General features: G+C 40.5%; 1 pseudogene; it reads right to left on the minus strand.

Annotated features, from left to right (window-relative positions):
* Window positions 1-9,708: 9,708 nt before the first annotated feature.
* LOC133070585 (ferritin heavy chain-like) lies at window positions 9,709-16,573 on the minus strand (annotated as a pseudogene).
* Window positions 16,574-18,127: the final 1,554 nt, after the last annotated feature.

Here is an 18,127-nt window from a genome sequence, read left to right on the forward strand (position 1 = left end):
CATGCAGATCCAAAAGGCCTGGTTCAGGTTCTCCTTGAGAATGGCAGCTTCCGTAGCGTTCTGGGTTTTACCCCACTCATTATTTTTTTTTTTCCTCCCTAAATATTTATTTATTTATTTTGGGTTGCATCAGGTCTTAGCTCTGGGGTGCAGGATTTTCACTGTGGCACATGGGGTTCTCTCTAGTTGTGATGAGGGGGCTCAGTAGTTGCAGACCGGGCTTAGTTGTCCTGTGGCATGTGGGATCTTAGTTTCCCAAACCAGGGTTTAAACTCATGCCCCCTGCATTGGAAGGCAGATTCTTAACCACTGGACTGTCAGGGAAGTCCCTACCCCACTCATTATTGAGATGGTTTCTGCACATCCTGAAAGGAGCTCAGCTGCAGCACTGGTTTTGCATTTCAAGAGATACTTGGAGCCTTTCTGCTTCTCCTGGTCCCATTCACAGAAAATGTGGCTCACCCCCTCCAGAGCCACATCCTCACAATGGAGACAGACACTCACGCACACACATACACTCACCCTGAAAGAGGTAGGTGTAGGAAGCCCACAGATGCATGTTGACCAGGCAGCTGATGATAGCCTCCACCTCAGGAATAATTCTGATGGATCTGGGAGCTTATGGTTGGTCATTATTATGGAGTTTAACTCAAAAAATGGTGTTGACTTGTCCCAGTGGCTGGGGATAGCTCAGTGGCTCATTCTGAAGGTTTCGACTGTTAAAAGGGAGAATGGTGGGAGGTTGGAGTAAGCGGTGTCTCTAGATCTGTGCCATCCAAACTCAAATACTGTTGAAGAGACAGATCTGCAGAACTGCTGAGCACCCTGCCTGTTTATTTACTGATTGGTTGGTTCTTATTGATTTATAGGAGTTACTTATGTTATACATACTAATTCTTTGTTGATTATTTGTGTGGTAAATATCTGCTTCCATTCCTTGTGTTGTCATTTTTTCAATAGTATGTTCTCAGGGACTGAAGTTTCTCATTTTAAGGTAGTTCTCACGAAGTTTTAACATTTCCCTAAGCTACATGGAACATTGCTAATCAGATTAGGCCAGTTGTGAGCCAAGTTATGTGACTAGGCTACCTGTATTGACAAACTTTGCAACCCAGATTCCTTCCACAGAACCATGTGCATGAGGCAGCTTGCAGTTGGCTAATCAAGGAACCACATGTTAGCATTTTCCATTAGAATAAATGGATGGACTCAAGAGAGACTGTCTGAGGCTCCATTTGATGCAGATCCTAGCTGGGAGCATGGAGTGGGTCTGGTTGCACTAGGGGACATCTTCTGGGCTTTTCTCACCCAACTGTATCTCAGACTCGACTGAACGCAAGACTATAATGGGCATGTGTTGTTTTCAGTTTGTACTGAGCCTGGTTTATAAAGTTTCTTGAACAGAGAGAGCCCCTGAAACATAACCAGCTATGTTCAGTGTGACCAACTGGCAACCAAGAACCCTCCTGAATTGGAGCAGAGAACATAGGCAGTGTGCAGCCAGGGTTTCATGCTGCCAGAGGAAGCAGATAAATCTAAGGGAGGATGACACAGCAGACTGAGGAGAGTGAGCTCAGGACCAGCCTAGTGCTTCCCTGGCCACATAAGCCTCCACATCCATCTCTCCATTGGCTAAGACAGCATCTAGCCCAGACCCAGTGTGAGGCCTGACTCCCTAGAACAAAGGTCAGGACCACTTGTAATATTTGCATATTAGACTTGTTATTACTTGCACATGATGTTTTTATTATTTTAATTTTATTTTTTAAAATTAATTTTATTGGAATATAGTTGATTTACAATGATACATGATATTTTAAAAATCAAACAGTATAACAAAAAGTACACAAAGTCCTGCTTCTTTCTTGTTCTCATCATCCGAATTCCCATCTTTCACTCCAGTCTCCACCTCTCCCCACTAATGTTTTCTTTATACAAATAAGCACGTGTGAATGTATGCTCTTATACGTCTCCATTTTTATACAAAAATAGCATATACAGACAGATTTTTCTTTTAAACCACAGATCTTGGAGACATTAGATAAAGAATTTTAAAGTCAGATTTTATTTCATTAGATCTTTCCTATAAATGACTGTTATTTTGATAAATTTTTCCTAATCTCCTACCACAGTTTAAAAATGTACTTACAAAAGTCTGTGGTCACCCACCAATCTGAGACAGAAGTAAGTCAGGAATAAACTGGGCAATTTTTTTCTTTTTAAATATTTCAGAGTCAGAAAAAAAGTTGTGTGATGTGTTTATTAAAGAAAATTTGCAGAAGAGAGAAAAGCACAAAGAAGAAAATAAAATTTAACAGTAATTCTCCTACACAGAAATATTCAAGTGGTAACAATTATAGTGCTTAGGATACATTTTATAATGGATATAGTACATGTCCCAGTAAAGCACAAGTACAATTAACATATATTTTAAACTGTAAAATGTGAAAGCATTTATCAATACTTAAAAAAATTATTTTATTTTTGGCTGTGCTGGGTCTTCATTGCTATGCATGGGCTTTCTCTAGTCACAGCAAGGGGGTGCTACTCTCTAGTTGTGTGCAGACTTCTCATTGCGGTGGCTTCTATTGTTGCAGAGCATGGACTCTAGATCCTCGGGCTTCAGTAGTGAAGCACATGGGCTTAATATTTGTGGCTTGGGGCTCTAGAGAGCAGGCTCATAGTTGCGGCAGTCTGGCTTAGTTGCTTCAAGGCATATGGGATCTTCCCAGACTAGGGTTTGAACCTGCATCCCCTGCATTGCAAGATGGACTCCTACCAGGGAAGCCCACTACTTGTTTACTTACCATAAAATCACAAGTGTTCACTATTTCCAATCTTTTGGTAACAATAATGTGATGTGCTGATATATGTATTAGCTTGCCTTCTCTGCATAAATTTTTTTATATCTTCTATACATGTTGTTTTCAAAAGGAGTTGAGTAGAGGCAGATATTGACTTTTTGCCAAGTATATAGAATTGCATCACCTCTCTGTTCAGTTCAATGGGTTTCAACAAGTATTCATTCTCTACTTTAATGATAAAATTAATAGTAATCCTTACATTTGTGTACAGTATTACAGTTGGCAAAAGTCTTGTCTGCTCTTTGAACAGCCTGTTGAGTGAGGTAGTACTATTCTTATTGGCTGGATAAGGAAACTGAGGGTCACAGGAGTTACGTTTCTTATCTAAGGCTGTCTAGCTAATTGAGTAGAAGACTTGCAAGTTTGGATTCCAAGTCTAGTTCTTATCCCACCAGACCGTGGTGGGGACAGAAGAAAGGAGAAACACCTCATGTTCTCAGACCTCTTTAGGTTTACAGTGTAGTTGATGAGACAAGTCACAAAACCATCAGACACCCAGAGAAGACAACACCTGGCCTAGTGGAGGCAAAAATGGTCACCCTTATCAGGCCCTATGCATCATCCTCCATTTTGCCAGTTTCCACCACTTCTCCCTGTTGCTTTACTTGGTCTTCTTCTGGCCTCTGTGGTACCTACCTAGACCTCAGAGGCCTTTGAAGAAGAGCTCCTGTTGAGAAATGGAAAGAGCTTTAGCTAAATTCCAGTCATGGGATTTTCAGACTGTAGGCCAGGCAGAAAATGTGCATTCCTCCAGCAATGGAGATTTTTCACTGACAATTGAGAGTTACACTTAAATATTGTGTTTTTCCTGTAGCTTAAAAATATTGTCATGCATTCATTTAATTGTTCAATCATTTACTCACTCATGTTTGAATTCAACAAGCATCACTGAGGACCCAGCATGTCCTTGGTGTCCTAGGGCACCCTGCTAGCCCTAGTGGAGGACAAGATAAATAAAACACAAGTTATACCCTTAAGGAGCTCCATTTCCACATGATTTTTCTGGTTACTCAGGCAACAGACTTGAGTGCAGCATTATTAGATAACACACAATCTGTACTTTCAACCTAGACATGACTAAGGGACAGCGACAGCTCTGTAGAAGTATAACTTAGCTAAAGCCCAAGCCAAGAATTGTTTTTCAGCTTTTTTTGATACTACAGCCACTCTTATGAAGATACTTAATACTTTTAATACTCTTCAAGTATTAAGATCGAAGGTGGTGGTGTCCAACATATATGACAACCCTATACAGTGCAAGAAGAAAACATTAATATGTTAGTATTACATGCAGTAGTGCACATATATACTTTCTTAATTCATAGCTATACATATGCTCGATAGTGTTTTATGTATGGAGTGGGCAGTCAAGAACTTGGTTTTCCTTGTTCTCTAGCCATAGTAGCTACTCTCCCTCTCCTTTCTCAATAGTATATAAAACTGCTGAAAGGCTCATTTGGGAAGCTTTTTCAAGTCATTGCATTCAGATTTGGCCTGATGGCTGAGGAGAGACTTCATACAAGGTTTCTAGAGCGAGTGGTAAAATTTGAGTAAGGTCCTTCAGTCTGTGCCATTTCTCTCTAACACAAAGGAAGGATAGATTTCTTCTTAGCTCAATAAGCCCTTCCTTCCTGCCAAGATCTTAAGTTTTAAGAGCTTACTTTCCCCCCTCATACTTGAAGAATTCTTTTTATGTTTATTTGATGTTGGAGTTCTTCTTCAGAATGACTTTTCACTTATTTTCCCAAAAAAGCACCATGCTTTATCAACCCCCTTCACTCCTTGCCCCTGATATGGGTTGGGAGGGCATCGACTGGGGACAGAGTTCCCCTCTCTTCTGTTGCCAGACATCTACATTTGACAATAGATGCCAAGCAAGCATCATCTATCATGATCATTCTGTCTCTGGAACAGAATTCCAGAGAATTCTACCAACTTCACCAACAAGTTCTGCTTATTTACTCACTGTCTATGCATTGAACACCCTGCCTGCTTTCTGCCCAGGAATCCTTTTGGCTGTACCATAGTCGATTTCTAGGCTGAGGATTATTTTTCATTTTCATCTAAGTGTTCAATTAATATTTTCTTCTTTCCCTATTCTGCAAGAACTACTAATCTGTGGTATTTTAAAAAGTACTTAGGTTGGGAATGTGGATTATGATTTGAATTACAGAAAGGTCTTAAAAGATTCTTTTTTATCTTCTTGACTTACAGTTTGATAAAAATTCCAATTTTGATCAACTGTTCCAGAGACCCATCCATAGTATAATGTGAATTTTACTTGAAGTATCCCTTTCCTCCAGTTCAGGCCTTGGCTTGTAATAGTGTCTGTGTTTTGAGATGAAATTTGGAAAAATTGCCCATCCTTGTAAAGGTAAGCCAGGTGACCCTTGCAAACATCCTCACCTAATTTCACACAAGAATTCTGAGCTTATCAATTCCCAGACTGGTGATGCTCTAGCATCTTCAACCCATGGCTTCCAGAGTTGCCTAGGAAGCATCTCCATACCAACTGTCCAGAAGGCAGATAAAATCAGAGCAAAGTGCCTGGAGATGTCTGAACATGGTACACCTCAGTTCTCACATTCCGTCAGCTAGGACACTGTCACATGGCCATGGCAAACTGCAAGCCAGGCTGGGAAATAAGGGCTAGTTGGGCATTGAAAAAGAAAAGACATACCCATCTCTGCCACTGAATACTTGCCCTTTGACTCATGGAAACATTTATTCCAAAGTCCCCTGTATCAGCCAGTGAGAGTCAATTGTGTGTTCAGAGGTAGTGGAATCTCTTCCCTAGGTAGGCTGGTAACCCTATTGTTTCATAGAGGATGGCAAACCCCTTCTAAATGGTGCACAGTGGATTTGAGTTTCATCAAAGGATTTCAGATGATCAGTAAATCTCTACAGAAACAAGCAGGGATGACCTCTCTGGAATCATAATCAAAAGTGTGTCATATCTACCTCCTCACTGGAGGCTGTGATCTAGTGTTCCCAAATGTCTGCAGAGCTAATATTCATGGCCTTTTCATTTGATCAGGGGAAATTCTGGTCTTATCTTTGCAAATAAAAATAATTCTGCTGAAATTGTCTACTTGTTATCTGGAAAGACAGGAGAAATTCTTTGGCAAGAAGGGTCCTGGCAACTAGCCTCAAACCTGGGCAATGGAAATAGATGGTCTTGGACAAGTGTCGCAGACTTTCATCATTTGGAGAAACTAATACATAGGGCATCAGCTGAGTTTCCATTTCAGTGCAACTTAAGCCTGCGTGATAAAGGCAGCCTGCTCTGTGAACTTTGTATTACATAACCCTCATGTGATTCAGAGCTGCTATTTATAGTTTTCCTTTGTGTGGAAATGGGATGGGTTACAGGGATGCAGCTTCCTTCTATCCCAGCGTCCCAGAAGGAGATCAAAACAATTCTGTATTTACCACCTAGCCTAGGGCTTTCAAAACTGCTCTTGCTTTATCATCAAAAACAATTTTGGCATCTTGTTGTTCAGTCACTAATTTGTGACCCCATGGACTGCCGCATGCCAGGCTTCTCTGTCCTCCATTATCTCCTGGAGTTTGCTCACATTCATGTCCATTAAGTTGGTAATGCTGTCTAACCATCTCCTCTGCCACTCGCTTCTTCTTTTGCATTCAGTCTTTCCCAGCATCAGGGTCTTTTCCAATGAGTCAGCTCTTTGCATCAGGTGGCCAAAGTATTAGAGCTTCAGCTTCAGCTTCAGCAGCAGTCTTTCCAATGAATATTCAATTCCTTTAGGACTGACTTGTTTGATCTCCTTTCAGTCCAAGGGACTCTCAAGAGTTCATTCATTCATTTATTCTTTCATCATCCATTTGTTCATTCAGGTAACAAGTATTTAGTGAATGTCTACTAGACACTAGGAGTGGAAATAAGTGGTTGAAAACCCTGTTTCCTAGATCTCATCCCAGACTAATGAAAACAAACTGTCTAGGAGTGATTTCTGGTCATAGGTATGGAGATATGTGTGTGTATATATATCTCACTGGGTGACTTGCAGGATCTTAGTTCCCCAGCCAGGAATCGAACGCTGGCCACAGCAGTGAAAGTGCTGAATCCTAACCACTGGACCGCCAGGAATTCTCTGGTCATAGGTTATTTTTAAATCCCTTCAAGAGAGTCCAGTGTGCAGCTAGGACTGAGAATCACTACAATTTGTAGACTCTGAAACCAGAGGAAATTATAATGTTTAATAAATCAAGGAGGTGCACTAGAAAGAGAACCAAATAAAGAGGGTGTTGAAGAAGAGTGCAGAGAAAATTGGAAATTGCTTGATATAGAGAAAGAGAAATAATGCTGGTGTCTGATTCATTTGTGGCGGAATGTTAGCCTTTCTACTTTTTAGCTTGTGTGATGCTGGACAACGCATTTAACCCTCCGAGCCTCAGCTTTTGCATTTTTAAAATGAGGATATTAATCATCTTCACATTCTAGGATTACTGTGAGCATTTAAATAGAATGCCAAGTGTGCAACAAATCTGTTATTTTTGTTATTTGGAATTCTGGAGGAAAGATCAAGCATAATAAGTTGGATAGTTAAAGATGTGAGTATGATCCTAGGTAAATCTCTCTTGCTGCCAAAGGTGAATGAAGGCCACTATGTATCTGTGGGTGTCTGAGACCTCAGCCCAATACAGTGCATCTTCCTTGGGGGAAAAGAAATCATTGTTATCTTAAAACAAATGTAAATATGTTGTTGATGAGAATGTCAGATCTATATCAATTGATTAAGAGAAAAATGAGAATTCACATGGTTTGAAAACAAGCCCCATTTTTCGGAGGACAGCTTTAGGGAGTTCTCAGGCCTCCCTGAGGGTTCTCGTCACATCTCTGCTATCAGTCTTCCCTGACCTTCCAGTGAAGAGTATATAGCCCTGAGCATAACCAAGGTCTCAGCACGCTGAGTGAGTCTGGACATTCAGAGGTCATACCTTCTGGATTTTTAGCTAAACATTGTTAGGATTTCTTCAAGTGACAGATTTTGTAAACATCAGCAGATATGTATATTCAGTGTATTTCTTTTTGATTTGTAATAAATGATAGCACAGTCTATACATTTTTAAGCCCTGAATTTCTCTTTAACGATATATCTTAGAGATGATCTGCATCCATCCATAAAGAATGTCACCCTTTTCTTCTTTTAGAGCTGCACAGTATTCTTTTATGTGGATGTATTATAATTTCCTTAACCAATATTCTGCTAATGTTTTCAGCATTTTGCTGAAACATTGCTGTTTAAACTTTTTGTTTAAACATTGCTGCAGTGAATAACCATGTACATAAGTCATTTTGCATATGGGAGCATCTTTTGCTCTAGAAATTCCTGGGAGTGGAAGAGCTATGTCAAAGGATATATTCATTCACAGATTGTCCTTCACAAGGATTGTTCTAATTTCCACTTCCACCAGCAATGTAGGAGAAAGTCTTTATCCCCACACACCCCACCAATACAGTCTCCTATCAAAGTTTGATTTCTGCCAATGGGCTAGATGCAAAATGACATTTTCTGATAGTTGTAAAGTACATCTCTCCAATTGTGAGTGATGTTGAATTCCATTTCACATGTTTTAAGACTTACTTGGGTTTTCTTTGCTGGGAAGAGTTGGTTCATATCATTTGTCTGTTTTTAAAATTAATTTTATTTAAGTACAGTTGATTTACAAAGTTGTGTTGGTTTCTGGTGTACAGCAAAGTGATTCAGTTATGCATATGTGTATATATACACATTCTTTTTCAGATTCTTTTCCATTATAGGTTATTGTAAGATATTGAATATAGTTCTCTCTGCTATATGGTAGGTCCTTGTTGCTTCTCTATTTTATATATAATATTGTGTATCTGTTCATCACAAACTCCTAATTTATCCCTCGCCACCTTTCCCCTTTGGTAACCACAAGTTGGTTTTCTATGTCTGTGAGTATATTTTTGTTTTGTAAATCAGTTCATTTGTATTACTTAAAAAAATTCCACATATAAGTGACATCATAAGATATTTGTCTTTCTCTTTCTGACTTATTTCACTTAGTATGATAATCTCTAGGTCCTTCCATGTTGCTGCAAATCAATGCCTATTTTTTTTTTTTAATGCCTATTTTTTAATTGGGTCATTGGTTTGTTCCTTATTGATTTTTAGAAATTCATTATATATTTAGAAAAATTAGCTTGATATCTATTACAAATATTTCTTCCTTCCAGTTTTGTCATTTGCCTTTGATTTTTTTTTCTGCACAATGTTGTGACTTCTGTGTTTCATATGTGTCATAAATGCAAAGATATTCTGCACTCTGAGATTATTAAATAGTTCTCTCATGGTTTCTTACATCACATGTAATACACTATTCTTTGTTATATTTAAATTTTTGTACCACTTTGAATTTTTCTGGGTGTTAGGTGTGAGGTATGGGATCCAACTTTCTTTTTAGATGGCCATCTAGCTGTCCTAAAGTCTTTAACTGAGTAACCTATCTTTTCTCTGTGGATTTGCGATATTGTTCTTTAAGCTATATTAAATTTATCACATACTAAATTCCCATGTGTTCTTAGATCTCTTTCTGGACTTTCTATTCTTTTTCATTGGTCTCTCAATCTATTTATGTATCAGCACTATATATTTTTAATTACTATAGTTTTATTTTTTATTTATTTATTTTTTGGTTACCAAATTACTTTATTTGAAGGAATTGTGCTAAAGAAAGAACTTAAGTAGATGTTTTGGTACAACTTATAGAAAAAGTGAAGGTAACCCAAATACGCATGCACCGCCTTGGTGGCCAGGAAAGTCACCCCTGTGGCTACGGGAGGTCAGCCTGAGGCTTAGCTCTCACTGTGTCCCAGGGTGTGCTTGTCAAAGAGGTACTCCGCTATTCCAGATCCAGGGGCCCCCATCTTGCGCAATGTGGTCATGTGATCACCCAATTCTTTGATGGCTTCTAGGTGCTCATTCAGGTAATGAGTCTCAATGAAATCACACCGATGGGGGTCATTTTTTTCAGTGGCCAGTTTGTGCAGTTCCAGTAGTGACTGATTCACATTTCTTGCCAAGCATAGTGCACATTCCATTGCACTCAGCCCATTCTCCCAGTCATCGCGGTCTGGTTTCTTGATATCCTGAAGGAGGATTCTGGCCACCTCCTTGGTTCTGCAGCTTCATTGGTTTCTCAGTGATGTTCCCTCTCCTCATGAGATTGGTGAAGAAAGTATTTGGCAAAGTTCTTCAAAGCCACGTCATCGTGGTCAAAATAGTATGACGTGGGCAGGTAGACATAGGAGGCGTAGAGCTCCAGGTTGATCTGGCGGTTGATGGAGGCCTCCGAGTACTGGTGGTCGTTGTAGCGCACCTGCGAGGGGGATGCGGTCGTCACGGCGGTGGCTGAGAAGAGGCGGCCGTGGCCGGCGGCGGGGACCTTGGGCGGCCGGAGGGCCCTGTCGGGTGGTGAGGAGGGCTGACTCTGAGTGGCCGGAGGGGTGGGGGACCAGCAGCCGGTTCGGTTCAAGCACTGTTGAAGCAGGAAGCTGTGGCGACCCTCTGCGAAGACTATTACTACAGTTTTATAATATCCTTTAATTTCTGGTTTGGAAGAAATTTGGTAATTGTTTTTTTTTTTCACACAGAACTGGAAAAGGTCAGTTTTTGTTCCAATCCCAGAGAAGGGCAATGTCAAAGAATGTTCAAACTACTGTACAATTGTACTCATTTCACATGCTGGCAAGATAATGCTCAAAATCCTACAAGCTAGGCTTCAGCAGTATGTGAACTCAATGGACATGAATTTGAACAAACTCCAGGAGATAGTGGAGGACAGAGAACCCTGTCTTGCTGCAGTCAGTACGGCCTCAAAGATTTGGACACAACTTAGCGACTGAACAACAACAAAAACACTATCATGAAACAGAAAATGCTTATTAATACATGTGTTTTTTCTGGGCTTATTTCTGTGTCTACACCCTTCTCCACGTGAGCCTTGATATTGACATTTGCATCCATACTTGTGTAGACTTCTACACTGTATAGATCGTCACACTGATGGGCATGTAGGATCACAGCTGATATATAATTTGGTGTTTTGCTTTTTTAACACTATATCATATCTTTTTTGTATATTTTACAAAGCTTCCAATAAGATTGTTTTTATTGTTGCTTATTATTTGCTACATTTATCTTTTAAAAGTCAAGAATTATGCAAGCAGGTTTTTAATCTCCATTGATACTAGTTTGTGTGAAGAAATAAAGTTTGGAGGGTTATTATTTATACATTTCATCTAAATGTATAAGTAAACAATCTGTTTGTTGCTAAAAGCTTAGAATTATAAAGAATGAGAGCTCATTTAGAATCACTGTTTCTTGTCTCTTTTTAGGGAAAAGATTTGAGTGTTTTTCAGAGTTATTACTGAGTAGCTTGTGCAATACTATTTGCATGAGAGGGTCCAACAAAAAGGCAAAGTAAGAGTTATGTCCTTCTTTTCCTTTCCAGAACACAGCATGTTTATCCTTTCTATGGGGTAAATTTGAGTAGTTCCCGTAGAGCAAAAAACCTGGAACTCTAGAGTGATTTCAGCCAACTGGTAAATAAAAAGCAAATAACATAAATCAAGAAATACTTGTGGGAGAATGAATTAGATCACTTCTGTCATCCCACCGCTTTTTGCTGTGTCTCTGGCAGTTGACCACAAGATGTCACTATGGCATCTTTAATCCTAATAATCCTGTAGCTGGCTGGGGGTGGGGAAAGAACAAGGAAGAAAATCTTACAGTTCTATGCAAAATGGAATTTTCTTTTTTTCTGGCTGCCTGCCAGGCTAATAAAAAAAATTTTTTTTTTAAACCAACACTATGAATTGAAAAGGCTTTCAAGAAACATCTGCACAGTGAAACTGTTAACTCCAAAGAAGTCCAACATTGTATTTATACTGTATAAATTAAAATGGAAAATAAAAACCCATTTGGGCAAATGTGCAAAATCTCCAAAGCAAGAGAAAAGTACTTCTGAAGTCAATCCATTTTCGAAACGATGGCATTAAATATGGAGGATGTAATAGTCGAAAACAACTGAAATTCTGCCCAGTGAAGCTTTAAATAACCAGTTTCTCAAAACAAATATTGTTAATTAACCAAATTTCCCTCCATGGACTCAGATTTTAGAGGAAAGAAACAAATCATTTTTTAAAAAATGCAATCTTTCATGTTTCTTGGGTGAAATGATTTTCAGAAATGGCTAGCACAGACTGTAGCAACCCCTCCATAGGATACATCTACAGGTCAGGGGAGGAGAGCCACTGCTTTGGATCATGATTCTGAAGAACTGAAAATCATAAAAAAAAAAAATCCTGTTTATTTATTTATATAGAAAGCGAGAAAGTGCTTTTAAAAACCAGCTTTACACAGAACACATCTTGTATTTGAACAGCCATCTTTTAGGTGGTCTGCCCAGCTCCCCACCTGTATATGGGCATCCATACTATACCCTTATACCCCACAATCATGGTGTGACTGGCATGTTCTATGACCCACCCAGTGTTCTCACCAGTAGCTAGCAGCCTGACCAATATCCCTTTCTTAGGAATTTGGGATTAAGTCAGTTGACCCACTTTCCTAATGACTGGACAGTGACAGACAAACCCTGGAACTGTTGGTCACCATATTTTCCATCTTGCCAGCCAGGAAGTAAAATCAGAAGTCTATAGAGAGAGAATGATGAAGGAGATCCTGAGGACCACTGACAGAGAGGAAGCCTTGGTGGCATCCAGGTGTCCAGTTCCATCTTGTCCTTGAGTCCAGAGTCCACTCTTTTTTTTTTTTTTTTGAATGAGAGAATGCCCTGCATCTTCATAGTAAATGATCGTTTTGTTCAACCAAAACACTCTTATGACTTTTCAGGATAATCTGGAGCTCAAGTCATTGTAATTCGTTATCTTTGTACTCCAATCCTTCTCTGCTCTCTAGCTGTCTTCTGCCCCCCATTATTTATCCAGACATTTAGGTTATGGGATATTTTATTTGGTCAATTGAAGCAACACTTATGGCTTGTGGAGGGACAGTGAGAGTAACCTAGACAGGCCTCAGGGAATACTTTGAAACATCAGACTGCACAATCTTTGGGTGAACTGGATCTATGAATTAGGATTCTACAATAGCACTTTCCAAAATTTGTCCCTTAGAACATTAATCATGAAAGTGTTAAGAATATAAAGTATTCCATAGTAAAATAAGTCTGTGAAAAAAGCAAAATACATCTCTCTCTTGTATGTGCACAAGAGGGGACTAAAGATCCTCTTGATGAAAGTGAAAGAGGAGAATGAAAAATTTGGCTTAAAACTCAATATTCAAAAAACTAAGATCATGGCATCTGGTCCCATCACTTCATGGCAAATAGATGGGGAAACGATGGAAATAGTGGCAGACTTTATTTTCCTGGGTTCCAAAATCACTGCAGGTGGTAACTGCAGCCATGAAATTAAAAGACACTTGCTCCCTGGAAGAATAGCTATGACCAACCTAGACAGAATATTAAAAAGCAGAGACATTACTTTGCCAACAAAGGTCCGTCTAGTCAAAGCTATGGTTTTTCCAGTAGTCATGTATGGATGTGAGAGTTGGACTATAAAGAAAGCTTTTCACCGAAGAATTGATGCTTTTGAATTGTGGTGTTGGAGAAGACTCTTGAGAGTCCCTTGGACTACAAGGAGATCCAACCAGTCAATCCTAAAGGAAATCAGTCCTGAATATTCATTGGAAGGACTGATGCTGAAGCTGAAACTCCAACATTTTGGCCACCTGAGGTGAAGAACTAACTCATTGGAAAAGACCCTGATGCTGGGAAAGATTGAAGGCGAGAGGAGAAGGGGATGACAGAGGATGAGATGGCTGGATGGCATCACCGACATGATGGACATGAGTTAGAGCAAGCTCTGGGAGCTGGTGATGGACAGGGAGGCCTGGCGTGCTGCAGTCCATGGGGTCATAAAGAGTCGGACACGACTGAGTGACTGAACTTTGCATGTGCATGTGTACTCAGTCACATCCTAGTCTTTGTGACACCATGAACCGTAGCCTGCCAGATCCCTCTGTCCATGGAATTTTCCAGGCAAGAATACTGGAGTGGGTTGACATTTCCTACTCCAGGGGATCTTCTTGACCCAGAGATAGTCTTACATTTCATGTTAATATATATTTTTTTCAATTATTTTTATTAGTTGGAGGCTAATTACTTCGAAACATTGCAGTGGGTTTTGTCATACATTGACATGAATCAGCCATGGAGTCACATGTACTCCCCATCCCGATCCCCCCTCCCACCTCCCCCCCCCACCCGATTCCCCTGGGTCCTCCCAGTGCACTGGCCCGAGCACCTGTCTCATGCATCCCACCTGGGCCGGTGGTCTGTTTCACCATAAATAATATACATGCTGTTCTCTCGAGACATCCCACCCTCGGCTTCTCCAGGCTCCGATAAGTCCTGCAGTCAAAAAAGGGATCAAAATTTGTTTAGCCTAGGATTTTCAAAGTTTATGTCATAATATTAACAGATTTCTTTGGGGAGGGGAGTTAATCCTTATTAGCAACATTTTAAATGATACTTTAAAATTTCTGTTCATGTCTGCTTTACAGCCAAACTGAATTTGAGGTGGGCTGACCTTGGGAATTTTGATAGGAAAGACCCTGGAAAAGCCTCACTTCCTTACCTCATACCTCACAGCCCTTTATTAGTCAGGTAGTTAGTGAGAAGGCTAAGAAATGGCCTAGACATCCAGCGCTGTGGGAGAGACTGCCTTATGGCCTCTCTTGACATTTCCTAGAGCCCTGGCTTTATGCCTTCGTTTGGTCTTTTTCAAAATATAGTACACACTGACAAAAGTGCATAAATTACTAAGTGTACAGTGATGAACTTTTCCAAACTGTTTCACAGACTATTGTAGCCAGCACCAGGGCAAGAAACGACATTATAGGCTCCCAGAGGCCCTTTAATGCTCTTTTAGTCACTTTGCCACACTAGGGTAACCACTCTCTGGCTTTATGCCTTTTCTTTCCACATAAATGGATATATCCTGGGGAATAAAGATCGACCCTAGATCTCCTTGTATCCCCGTGGTCTAGAACAGGACTTAGGATAGTTAATTGGGCTTAACTGTAAAGCAGGAGCTATAAAAGCGCAAGTGCCGTCAGACTCCTGTACAGGGTAGTGGAGGGATCCTGGAGTCAGCCTGCCTGGGTTCAAACCTATGTCTGCGATTCCGACTTGTCTGACCAGGGCCATCACTTCAGTCTTCAGGAACCTCAGTTTCCTGCCTTGCAAAGAGACTAACCTGAATTATCTGGGTGGGTCCTGAATATCATCACAAGTATCCTTATGAGAAGGACAGAGAGAGATTTAAAGATGGCCTTGAAGACTGGATGATAAGAGTCACAAGCTAAGAACTGCCACCAGCCCACCAGAGACTGCAAGAAAAAGAACTGATTCTCCCATACAGCCCTGGAAGGGCGTGTGGCCTTTGCCAAAACCTTCACTTTGGCTCAGTGAAATTGATTTTAGACTTCTGGCCTCCAGAAAGGTAAAAGAATAATTTTCTGTTGCCTTAGGCTGTGGTGATTTGTTAGGTCAGTCATGGGAATCTAACACACATATCCTGTGATTGGTGTTGGGGAAACAGCAAGAAAGAAAAAGCAGCCTTTGAAGAGGTTACATTCTACCACGGAACACAGACTATGATGTACAATCTAATGTTGAAGTTCTGCTGGCTCTACACTAAAGCAGCTAACTGGTGGGAGCCCATGGAACCTGGGAGAAGGGCAGAGAGGAAGTTGGGCCAGGCGTGCGGGACTCTGCAGGCCCTAGGTGATAAGGAGATAAGGGCTCTGTATTTTCTTCTAAGTATGGCTTTGGAGATTCTCCGTGCATGTGGGAAGCGAGTGGGACCCCTCTTCAAGTTGTCCTGGGACAGACTAGGGACTGCAGTCAGTTGACGGATGTTCCTGTTTTGGGTTACCCCTTTAATTTGCTGTGCCCTCAGGACATTTCTTTAACCTCTCTAGATTTTAACATCCTTAACTCAGGTTGGATTAACTAATTTATAAGGCTCTTGCTCTTAAAACAATAAACCAATTCTCCTAACTCTTGTCTGAACAGGGAAGCCACAGTCATAAACACAAAGGCTCCTCCGGCTGTGACTATCCTCCTCAGGGCCACTAGAGGGAGTCGGGCGAGGCAATCGGTGCAGAATTGAATTAAGAAAAGACGGAGGGTGTATTGTTTTAAAAAAGAAAAAAATCCTCTGCTCATTCCCAGAATCTGCTTCTAATTATCCGTTGGGTTAGACTCTTAACCACACACGTTTCAGCCAATCCTAGACGGCCTAGGCTCCTTTTTCCCTCTCAAAGCAGTCAAGCCACAAGAGATGCACTTTCAGACCAGAGGAGTGGAACGAAGATTCACAGATTCCCTCGTCCCCACCCACCGGCCCTGCTGTCCAGAGCCTCCTGAAACTGAGAGCCGCTGAGGATTAGCTTCCCTCCTAGCTGTACTAGCTCCTGATGGCTGAAGCTAAGATGGGACTCAAGCGCCTTTCTAATTTCTTCCAAGAGGAATTCTCTAATTACTCTTTCCTCTTCATTTTGTGTTAAAGGCTGGCAAACGGTCCTCTTTCCCTCCACATCAAAGTTGGAGCAAAATGACTTGCAGTTCATGTAATGAAAAACCTCAATTTCTGGGGTCCAAAGGCTCTTTTAAGAAAAAATAACAAAAGGAGGTAAATTTGGAAGGTACTTTTAGCACACATTGTTAAAGCAAATTAAGGATATAGTAATGATTAAGAGACTTTTTGACTTTTGTTGTTTTTTAAAAAGTTTTTATGGAATGTATTCGATTTGCAATGTTGTGTTAATTTCTGCTAAAGAGCAAAATGACTCAGTTATATACATATATAAATATATTCATTTTCATATTATTTCCATTACAGTTTATCACAGGATATTGAATATAGTTTCCCATGCTATTCAGTATGACCTTTTTGTTTATCCATCCTGTATATACTAGTTTGCATCTGCTGATTCCAAACTCCCAATCCCTCCCTCCCCTAACTCCCACCCCCTGTGGCAACCACAAGACTGTTCTCTGTATCTGTAAGAGATTTTTAATTTTTCCTCCATTTAATCCTTCTTACATCTAAATCCAGAAACTAAAGAAAGTGGAGTATCTAGAAAATGATCCACTCGTGTATTTGTTGAGTAAACCTTTTCCGTGTAACTCCTTGTTTTGACATACTTTTGGACTAATAGAAAAGTTGAACTAATGTTGGACCATAAAGAAGGCTGAGCACCAAAGAATTGATGATTTAGAACTGTGGTGTTGGAGAAGACTCTTGAGAGTCCCTTAGATCAAACCAGTCAATCCTAAAGGAAATCAGTCCTGAATATTCATTGGAAGGATGTTGAAACTCTTAACACTTTGGCCACCTGATGTGAAGAACTGACTCACTGGAAAAGACCCTGATGCTGTGAAAGACTGAAGGCAGGAGGAGAAGGGGACAACCAAGAGACGATGGTTGGATGGCATCACCCACTCAGTGGACTTGAGTTTGAGCAAGCTGCTGGAGATGGTGAAGGACAGGGAAGCCTGGCATGCTGTAGTCCATGTGGTTGCAGAGTCAGACACGACTGAGTGACTGAACGACAACCATGTGTGTGTGAGTTGCTCAGTTGTGTCCGACTCTTTACGACCCCATGGACTATATATAGCCTGCCAGGCTCCTCTGTCCATGGGATTATCCAGGCAAGAATACTGGAGTGGATTGCCAGTTTCTTCTCCAGGAGATCTTCCTGACCCAGGGATCGAACCAGGGTCTTCCACATTGCAGGCAGATTCTTTACCATCTGAGCCACCAGATGAGAAAAATAGGCAAGGAATTTCTGAACTTCCTTTTCCCAAATTCCAAATATTAATATTTTACCACATTTGCTCTTTTCTCTTCTATACCCTCTCATATTGTTTTCTGGACCATCTGAGTCAATAACAGAACTGATACCTTTCCCCCATTAACTGTGTATTTCCTAAAAATAAGAACATTCTCTGACATAATCACTGTGCAATAAGCTAGATCAAGAAATTAACATTGACTATTATTTTCTTATCTACAGACTTTGTTCAGGTTTTTCCAATTGCCATTAATATTACCCCCAGTTTTAGGTGGAATTCTGTTGTCATATCTCTTTAGGTTAGTTTTAACTGACACCGTTTCTTGG

Source organism: Dama dama, chromosome 15 (genome assembly GCF_033118175.1).
Source record: "Dama dama isolate Ldn47 chromosome 15, ASM3311817v1, whole genome shotgun sequence".
Taxonomy (NCBI): Eukaryota; Metazoa; Chordata; class Mammalia; order Artiodactyla; family Cervidae; genus Dama; species Dama dama.